Below are 10023 nucleotides of genomic sequence, written 5' to 3'. Positions count from 1 at the left end.
CACATCCTTCTATAAAGGCCTCATCAAAGTGATGTAGCTAAGAGGAGTCTTAAGAGAGCTACTTCTGCCTCCCATGATTCTCAGATAATGTTCAAACATCTGTGCCTTGGCAAACCATGGGACACCCCTGTTTCCAATTATACTCTTTACTATAGCAGGGCAACCTTTGACGATACTGACGATAGTGTTGGTAGTGTAAGGATCACCAGTTTTCAAAAGCCTCAATCTCCCAGCTACCCCACTTTATGACTAGAATACCAAGACTAGCTAGACTCAGATGCAGGAGGGAATCTGGACTTCTTTTTGCGGTAGAGACTGCCTTCTTCAGAAAATGGGCAACATGGGACTCGCTCCGTGGGCGCCGGGGTCGAAGAAGCCGTGAGGCCGGAGCTTGGGTCGCGGTGGGATGGAGCGCTGAGCGGTTAACGTCTGCTGGGGTGTCTGCCTCTGCACCTGTGCCTGCTTGTCACTTCCGCGTTTGACACCTTCCCGGGTCAGTGAGCGATGGCGATCCGGGATGGGGCGTCCCGGCCAGGCCGAAGCTTGCGCTGCGGTCGCCGCCCGGGAGGGATGGGGGTGAGCGCGGGGCCGAGGCCGTGGCGTGGGAGCTGGAGCTGCCCGGGGACCAGTATCTGCCTCCCCCCCGCCGGATCTCCGCAGTCTAAGGGCCTGCGTTCCGTCTTTCTGGAAGAGGAAGGAGGGAAAGAGAAAGGGGGTACCCGATAGCAGAGGCAGAAAGGAGAAAGACCAGCGGGGCTGGGACCTTTCTTCTTGGGTGAGGGTTCCTAGCAAATCCACGCGGCCTGAATGAGGAGGATGAAAGGTGACAGAGTGGCCCAGGTGAGGATCCGGGGTCGTGTGTGAGGTCACAGCGCAAGAGCCTTCACTTGGGTCGACGGGATTGCGTGTGAGTAGGGGGATGGCAGTTTAAAGGGCTTCGAAGCCCTTCACTGCAAACGAGACCCTCACGGAGGACGCAGCATCCTCACTGCCGGGAAATCCAGAGAATTCAGACTACTTTTTTTTATTACAACAGGAGAAGGGTAGCCTGCCCCCTCCCCCCAACAAAACACGAAAGCAAAACAGCCACTTCGAAAGGGATGTCAGGAGAGGCACGTAGGCACATTGAATCACCTGAGAAACAGGAGTCAGGACGAAGCTTCTATTTTCTTCAGGGGGAAAATTAGACCTTTCAGTGTGAACTCTATGATCTGGAAGAAGTGGGAGCAGTCCAGCCTGAGGCTTCGCTCCAGTGTTGGGGAGGAAAGTCACACAGGAGACCCATTAAAGTACTAGGAGGTAATATGTAATTACAAGAAAGAGAACAGGAAGTGTTTTGAAAGTGTAGAGCAGGGGCAAGATGTATGAACTGGCACGGTGGGAAAATATCCTGGAGGAAAGAAAACTGGAGTTAGGTCATGGCAAACCTGTGAGATTTCAACAGGTTGAGAGCGATGGGGAGAACTTTGTTGGCTGTAAAAACCACAGCATTGGAAGGCTTCACGATGAAGGGGAAAACGCTTCCGGGGAGTCCAAAGTCTGGGTTTGTGTTGGATTGCATTATGGAGAAGCAGGAAATAAAGTTGGGGGTCGGGTAGTGAGGGCTTTTTCATTTACTCATTCATTCAACTACCCAGTGTATTTAGTGAAGGCATGCTGTATGCACGGCCTTCTGAAGCTGGGGTTTCACAACAGGCATGGTCTCTGTCCTCTTAGAGCTCACAGTCAAATTGAGATGAATTTTAATCATCCATACAAATGTGACATGTACTATGAAGAAATAACAGTAGTGTGAAAGAGTTTCCTGGAACATGGCCACTAGGGAATGTTCAAAGAAGGCTTTGCCAGAGATTTGACTTTTGACCTGAGATCCCAAGAGAGGCTGAAAAGAGAATATGGAGGAATATTTCAGGCTGAGGAAACAGCATATGTCAAGGTTGGGTGATGTGAGGATGAACAGAACTCTTGAGAAGTCCCAGGTGGACTGGCATGACTGAAAAGGGGAGGGAGGGAGAGAGGCAGGGTGGGAAGCTGGGCTTGGGCCTAGGAGGACTTATTCTAGAACAGAGGGAAGCCAGTGAAGATTATAGGCAGTGGAGTGAGTCAGACGGTGGCTCTTGAAAAGGTAGTTTTGTAGGGAATGTGGAAGATGGTAAAAATGAATGAGGAACAGCCTAGGAGTGGGGAATTATTTCTAATCCACTGGAGGATTTGAAAGCAGGATATCTTCTTTTTCCACTGAAGAATTAAGGAGAATTTTTTTTTCCTTTCAAATTTACCATTTTTTTTCCATGAGCAAGTGAGAGAGAGAGAGAGAGAGAAGGAAAGAGAAAGAACTCTCCACAAGATCTTAAGCAATGATCTACTTCCAGCCTCAGCCAGCTCTAGGTTGTGGAAGCAGGTACCTGGAGGGGCGATCACCAGCCACCAACCTCAAACCTTCTCCTGTGAATCAGCATTGCAGTGTTATGTTTTACCACTGCCACTATCCCTGAAATTTACCAGTTTGTAGCGTCATCTCTTTTAGACTACTTTTCTTTAAAAAATATTATTTTATTTATTTATTTTTTTAAAAAATTTGACCAGAGAGACATGGGGGCGGGAGAGTGAGAAAGCAAGCTACCAGATCTACTGGTCTCTATTTTAGAATACGTTTTGATGAAATATAGTTAGTCACAAGGCGGAACCAGTCACACTTTATGTTTATTTTGTTCTTACGGGTCTTTGAGACACAGTAGATGACATTTTCCTTGTATAGATAGAAACCTCTCTAGACCCTTGGAACTAGGAAGAGAGAGGTAAAGTGACTTGTCTAAGGGGACTCAAACCGTGGTCGGCCATGTGGGAATCCAGCACCTTTATCCACCGCTCCACCTGCCAGCCCCTCCATTAATTTTTATAACCTAAAAGAAACTTAAGAGCTTCAAAAGTCTGATTCCATGATTATTTTCATAATTTGTGATGTAATTCCACTGGCCAAATAACAAAACTGCAGTGTTGTAATAAACCTTTGTGGGGCTGGCCCCATAGTGTAGTGGTTAAGGGAATTGGATCAGGTATGATCAACCTTGGTTTGCAGCCTGGCCCTGGTGACTTAAAAACACACTAGATGTGTGTATGTGCCCACATGCCCTGTAGTGTAGTGGTTAAGAGAACTGGATCCTATATGACCATGGTTTGCATCCTGGCCCTCGTAACTTTGAAAAACACACCAAACTTGAGTATGTGATGACCCACATACCCATGATTCTCAAAGGATGGAGAAAAGGAGAAGGAATTACAGTGTGACCATACCCCACTGGGTGGGTATGTGCTGTTTCTCTGGTGAGCACATGTGCCTTCTGACAATTAAAAATAAATAAATAGGGGCCAGCAGGTGACATGGAGGTTAACGTGCTGGACTCCCACAAGATCAATCACGTTTCCGTCCTGGACCAGATGGTTTGAAAATCACTCTGGGTGCATGTGTATGCATGCCAAGATCCCAGGAGGAGAATGGAGGTGAAGGGATTGCTGTGTGGCCTTCCCCCGACCCGGGTGGTAATTTTTCATTTTCGCTCTCTCTGTCTCTCTTCAGTGAAAGCACGTGCCCTGTGGCAGAAACCTCAAAACAAAGGAACTTTTGTGAAAGGGTATCCTTGGTGTCAGTAGTCTCTAAGCAGCGGGTCTTCCTTTTGAACTTGATTTGGCTTAGAGTAACCGTAGTTTTGGCCATGTACTTCCTAGTTAAATTTTGTTCTTGTACATACTTTGATCCACCTGCAGGATACATCTTTTTCACCCTTTGGGTATGGAATCATGTATCATTATAATTATACATTCATGGTAGAGTTTCATTTCATCAGTGTTTTTAAGACATTGTAGAAACCGGGGACCAGCAGGTGGTGTGGTGGTTAACGCGCTGGATACTCCCATGTGGCCAGCTATGGTTCGAGTCCTGGATCTGGTGGCTTGCTTTTTCACTCACTCTCTCTCTTTCTCTGTGTCTCTCTCTGGTTAAATTAAAATAAATGAATGAATAAATAAAATTAAATAAATAATTCTTTTTTTTAAAAAAAGACATGGTAGAAACCATGGGCATAGTGTCTTTGGAAGGAGCTCAGGCAGAAAGCCAAGGCAGTCTAAAATTTTCTTATTGACATGAGTGATCTATGAAACTAGAAATTTCTTTTTTTGGAAAGGTTTTTTTTTTTTTTTTTCTTCCTTTAGATTGTGTGCACTTGCCAGAGAGTCAGAGAGAGATAGACAGAAAGTGAGAAATCTTTCATTTCATCAGTGTTTTTAAGACATTGTAGAAACCGGGGACCAGCAGGTGGTGTGGTGGTTAACGCGCTGGATACTCCCATGTGGCCAGCTATGGTTCGAGTCCTGGATCTGGTGGCTTGCTTTTTCACTCACTCTCTCTCTTTCTCTGTGTCTCTCTCTGGTTAAATTAAAATAAATGAATGAATAAATAAAATTAAATAAATAATTCTTTTTTTTAAAAAAAGACATGGTAGAAACCATGGGCATAGTGTCTTTGGAAGGAGCTCAGGCAGAAAGCCAAGGCAGTCTAAAATTTTCTTATTGACATGAGTGATCTATGAAACTAGAAATTTCTTTTTTTGGAAAGGTTTTTTTTTTTTTTTTTCTTCCTTTAGATTGTGTGCACTTGCCAGAGAGTCAGAGAGAGATAGACAGAAAGTGAGAAATCACCCCGGGGGGATGACCATATCCACAGTCCGTTTTTCATTCTCCTCTTGGGATTTTGGGCATGCACACACATGTGCCTAGCATGAGTTTCAAACCATCCGGGACTCAAACCAAGATCAGCTATGTGGGAGTCCAGCACCTCAATCACCATGCCACCTGCTGGCCCCTGGAACTAGAAATTTCCAAGTATTGGGTTGTTGGGAAAGTTATGATGTATTTTTTCTATGTAAAAATGTGTCATGACTTTTCCAGCAACCCAGTATATTCTTGATAATGAAACAATTTTTTTTTCAAGTAGGAAATCTGTTTCCAATACTATATCAGTGTGCAAATGTGCCGTATATTTATTGAGTTAAAAAACAAGCTAAGAGGGCCCCAGGTGACATGGTGGTTAAGGTGCTGGACTCCCACATGGCCAACTGTGGTTCAAGTCCCAGAACTCATGCCTTGCTTTCTTGCTTTCTGTTTCTCTCTCTCTGGTCAAATGAAAAATAAACAAACAAAAAACAAGTCAGGTAGGCAGTACAGGCGAGGTGTTTTGGTTACTTTGGGGATAAAGGATAGAAATTAGTTATTTAGCTAGGGAACCAGCAGTTAGCGTAATGGCTATGTCGCTGGACTCCCATGTAGTCGACCGCAGTTCATGTCCCGGACCCGGTGGCTTAAAACTCACGCCGGGACCGTGTGCGTGCGTGCTCAAGATCCCGAGCGGCAGGTGCAGGATCCTTGCTTTCTTGCTTTCTGTTTCTCTCTCTCTGGTCAAATGAAAAATAAACAAACAAAAAACAAGTCAGGTAGGCAGTACAGGCGAGGTGTTTTGGTTACTTTGGGAAAAAAAAAAAGAAATTAGTTATTTAGCTAAAAAGAGGGATGTGTGTGTGTGTGTGTGTGTGTGTGCTTGTGCATATATGTATGCCTATTTGAAAATAAGGTGCCAAGAAAATGCAAAATTGGTGTTTCATAGAAAGATTGACTTATCTTTTAAGGTATTTTAAACAGACTATCAATGAATAGGAAATTATTTGAAAATTAAACTGATTAATAAGTGGATTTGCTTCCCTATGAGAGATTTTCTGTTTTTTTTTTTTAAACACCAAGATTTTTTAAAAAGAATTATTTTATTTAATCTTATTCATTGTCATTATTTTTATTTTTATTGATTTTTCTTTTTGAACCAGCCTATAGTTTAGTGTTTCCTAATGAGTGCTGTTGGCCTACAGATTATACTTTCTTTAGTCCTCTTCCACTAATTCATTAACTCACCACACTGAGACGATTCAGAATGCTCCCCATACATTTCCAGACTTCTGGAAAGGAGAGGTACCATTTAGTTGCAGAGATAGATGTGGTGCCATTATTTATTTTTTAGACAAATACTAGATGTTGGGAATACAGAAGTAAGATGAATAAACTGGCATGTACTTGAAGTAATTTAAAATTCAGCTTTCAGCATGTATGTGTTTTAAGAGAGATATTTGCTACAGGGTGCAGAAAGCGAGAAATCACCCCCCGGGTGGATGGCCTTGCTGCAATGCCTTCTCCTTCATCCTTCTCTCAGAATCTTGGGCATGCACATACACAACACCTGGTGTGAGTTTTAAGCTGCAGGGTCCAGGACTTGAACTGCAGTTTACTATGTGGGAGTCCAGCCATGTAACCGTTACACCATCCTCTGGTCTCAAGTCTTCAGTGTTTTAATGTGACTCCTTTAGGATAAAACTACAGAAACTACAATATTTCCATGAGGAACTTGTCTGTATGAATAACTCAAAACTGTATGAATAACTCAAATAGGTACCCCTCTGTCCCAGTAAAATGTAGTCACTAGCTTTGTGACCTTGGGCAAATAATTTCATTAACGCTTTCCTCATCTGCAAATGTGGGTGATGATAGCACCTACTTTGAAGGAATTATGTCCAAAATTGCTTAGCATATTGATGTGCTACTGGGCACAGGACCCAGCACGGATTTGAGAAGTGACTGCCATTACCAGTGAACAGACTCTAAAGTTTCCTGCAGTCGTGAATGAGGGAAAACTAACTTTTTAAAGTCTTTGACTTGGTTTCAGGATAAAAGACGTTGTGTTCGCGACATCAGCACCTTCTAGTAGAACGTGGTTCAGTCACTGTTATAAATTACCAGCTGGAAAGAAAAGAGAAGTAAGGTTTGGGAGCTGTGAGTGTAGATTTAGGGGCTTCCCGATGTGGAAGGAATGATTTGCTCTCTGGGCTGCTGCTGAGTTGTCTCTACAGAGAGGGAGTCTGGGAGCCTAGAGGCTCTGATGAGTACTTCCCATAATAGTGTTGTACAGTGTCTTTCCTGGCCAGTCCTGCCAGTTCACCCAGGAACTACTGGGATGGCACCAGAAATTACTAGAAATTTCCCAGCTCCATGTTGTATGTTACTTCCCCAAAACCCCAAACATGTTTCCAGGTTTTATGATAGGCATCTGTGTGGAAGTAAGATCAAATCTATTTGTAGTCAACTGTGGAATAAAAAGATGATAGGCATTTTTAAAGTACATTTACTAAAGATTAAATTGTCTTTCACATTTATATTTATAGCATGGACCTTAGGTATTCTTTAATAGGATTATCGAGTGTTTATCAGTATTGTTTCAGTTGAAACCAAGCATGCAGAAGAAGTTAAGGTTTATTAAGTGAAAAATATGTGCCTAAATAAAGGTTATATTTTCTGACAGTTTTAATGTCACATTCCTTATGAATTGTGGGAGTGTCCCTTGAAAGGTAAAACCCACTTTTAGGACCCCATAGTGGCATGCTACTAAGACAGTGCTCCACAGGCTGGGACTACATGAAATGCCTGGGTTTAATTCCAGCTCCAACCTAAAGACCGGATGAGCTCCTATAATTTCAGCAACTGGGGAAGTCAGAGGTTGGAGAATGGTGAATTTGAGGTTGGTCTGGGCATTTTAGCAAGAGTCTTTAAAAGGAAAAAAAAAAATCCCTTTCTTAGTTATTGGAAACATTGAAACAAGTAATGTTAGGAGCAAGCCCTTCCCACAGTCCCAGTAGATGTTTTTTTTGTTTTGTTTTGTTTTTTGACAGGTTTTTTTTGCCACCCCCTCCCCCCCCCAGGGGAATGGCCACACTGTCTTCTTTTCTCTTCCACTCTCCTCTCGGGATCTTGGGCATGCACACGCACGTGCCCGGCATGAGTTTAAGCCACTGGGTCCGGGACTCTAACCACGGTCGACTACATGGGAGTCTAGTGACATAGCCATTACGCCAACTGCTGGTTCCCAGATGCTTGTGTTTTGAATTTTTACATTCAGAGTAAACAATTATTTTTTAAAGAAATATTTAATTTTGTTTATTAGTACTATTATTATTATAGAGAGATTTTGTTGTAGAGTGGGTGCCCTCGCCAGAGAGGCAGAGAGCTAGAAAACAAGAAATCACCCCCTGAGGGGGATGGCCATACCACAGTCTCTTCTCCAGTCCCATCTTGGGATTTTGGACGTGCAGGCACACATGCCTGCTGTTAGTTTGAAGCCACCCTGTCTGGGACTTCAACCGTGGTCAACTATGTGGGAGTCCAGCATTGTAACCATTATGCCATCTGCTGTTCCCTATTATTATTTTAATTTGCTATAGGGCATGCATGCACACCAGAGGGATGCAGAGAGAGGGATGCAGAGAGAGTGAGTCAGAGGGAAAGTAAGAAAGCAAGTCGCCAGGTTTGGGACTTCAACTGCAGTTGACCATGTGGGAGTCCAGCACCTTAGGCACCACGCTACCTGCTGTCCCTGAGGAAACAGTTATTGCTGTTTTTATTTGTATGCTGTTAGTGATTTCTAGTGTAGGAGGTAGCATCATTTTCTTGTGTTTTACTTTTCTTTGCGATTTTTACCATAGGATGCATGCGCTTACTAGAGAGAGAGAGAGTGAGTGAGAGAGTGAGTGAGCATGACCATCACCACGCCACAATCCTTTCTCCTCCATTTTCCTCCTGGGGTTTTGGGCATGCCACCAGGTCCAGTACTCGAACCGCAGTCAGCCATATGGGAGTGCAGTGCCTTAACTACCATGCTGTCTGCTGGCCCTGTGGCAACGTTTTTAAACAAATGGGTTTAAATATTTACCACTTATACATAGTAAACGTTTTGTACCGATCAATTCTGTGAAAGTCAAAGTGTCCATGTCGGCAGCTATGTGATATTTCATTGCTGTCTGAGGTATACTTTCTTGTGATTGTTGAAATAAGCCACCTAAGTAAACTTGGTGTTTTCAGGGACTGAAAAGAAAGTTGTTTTGCAAGTATACCACCTTCCGGGTTTAATCTGTTGTGAAATTTAATTTGCTATGACAGGTGCTTGCATTCCAGAGACTAAGCATTGGTTCCTTGAAAGCATGAAAATCAGTTAAGTGTCGGAACACTTCCCGGGCGTGGTGCAGTTTTCTGTGGCCGCCCCTGTTGTGCATCACTACATCACAGCGGTACTGCCGCCTGGTCCTCTTCAGGCATATCACCCTCCTTCTTCCTGTCGTGGCGATAGTTATTGCTTTACTGTCTGTTTTATATTTATATCAGATGTGTGTAGGAAAACAATGCACAGACTTCAAGCTCCCAGAAATGGGGAGAGAGAGTAAATAAACAGGCTAGGGCTTTGGACTCAGTTTATCTTCCTTTTCTCTTTACCCCCCACTTTTTCTTACTTCTGTTTTGCAAAAGGATTGCTAACTGTCTTTTTATTTTTATTTTTCCTGTTGTATTTCAGTCAGATAAGATAGGAGAGTATAAAAATTTGGCTCTTGACCAGTAGGTGGCATGGTGGTTAAGGTGCTGGATTCCCACAGCGCCGACTGCAATTTTAGTTCTGGACTCTCTGGCTTGAAACTGACATTGGGTGTGTGTGTGCGTGCCCACAATCCCAAGAGGAGAATGGATTGTGGTATGGCCATCCCTCATGGGGAATAATTTCTCATTTTTCATCTCTCTTTCTCTCTGGCAAACATATGTATCCTGCTAGGGAGAAAAATGGACTGTTTCCCTTGTCTTTTTTTTTAATTGCCAGAGGGCATATGTGCTCACCAGAGAGAGAGAGAGAGAGAAAGCACCCCCTAATGGACCACGATCACATTGCAGTCCCTTCTCCATCCTGTCAGGATTTGAGGCACACAAGCACATGTACCTGGCATGTTTCCTCAAGCCGTTACATCTGGGTTTTGAACTGGGGCTGAATTCAAACCTTGGTTAGCTCTGTGGGATCTGGCTTCTTTAACCATTAGGCCACAAAGCCAATCCCTCCACTGTTTTGCTAAGATTTTTTTTTCTACCTTGCCATCTACATGAAGTCTCCCTTCTCAC

At 43.6% G+C, this 10023-nt stretch overlaps 1 protein-coding gene across 1 annotated transcript in view; it reads left to right on the top strand.

The window, feature by feature from the left end:
* The first annotated feature begins 350 nt into the window (after positions 1–350).
* ATP6V1C1 (ATPase H+ transporting V1 subunit C1) overlaps positions 351–10023 on the top strand; it is a 48628-nt gene continuing 38955 nt past the window's right edge. Inside the window, exon 1 of the mRNA XM_006145574.2 lies at positions 351–493. The gene's annotated coding sequence lies outside the window, so the exon portion shown is untranslated. The remainder of the gene's footprint in view (positions 494–10023) is intronic.

Source organism: Tupaia chinensis, unplaced genomic scaffold (assembly GCF_000334495.1).
Source record: "Tupaia chinensis unplaced genomic scaffold, TupChi_1.0 Scaffold000154_1, whole genome shotgun sequence".
In the NCBI taxonomy this organism is placed as follows: Eukaryota; Metazoa; Chordata; class Mammalia; order Scandentia; family Tupaiidae; genus Tupaia; species Tupaia belangeri.
This window is presented reverse-complemented; position numbering and strand designations above follow the sequence as displayed.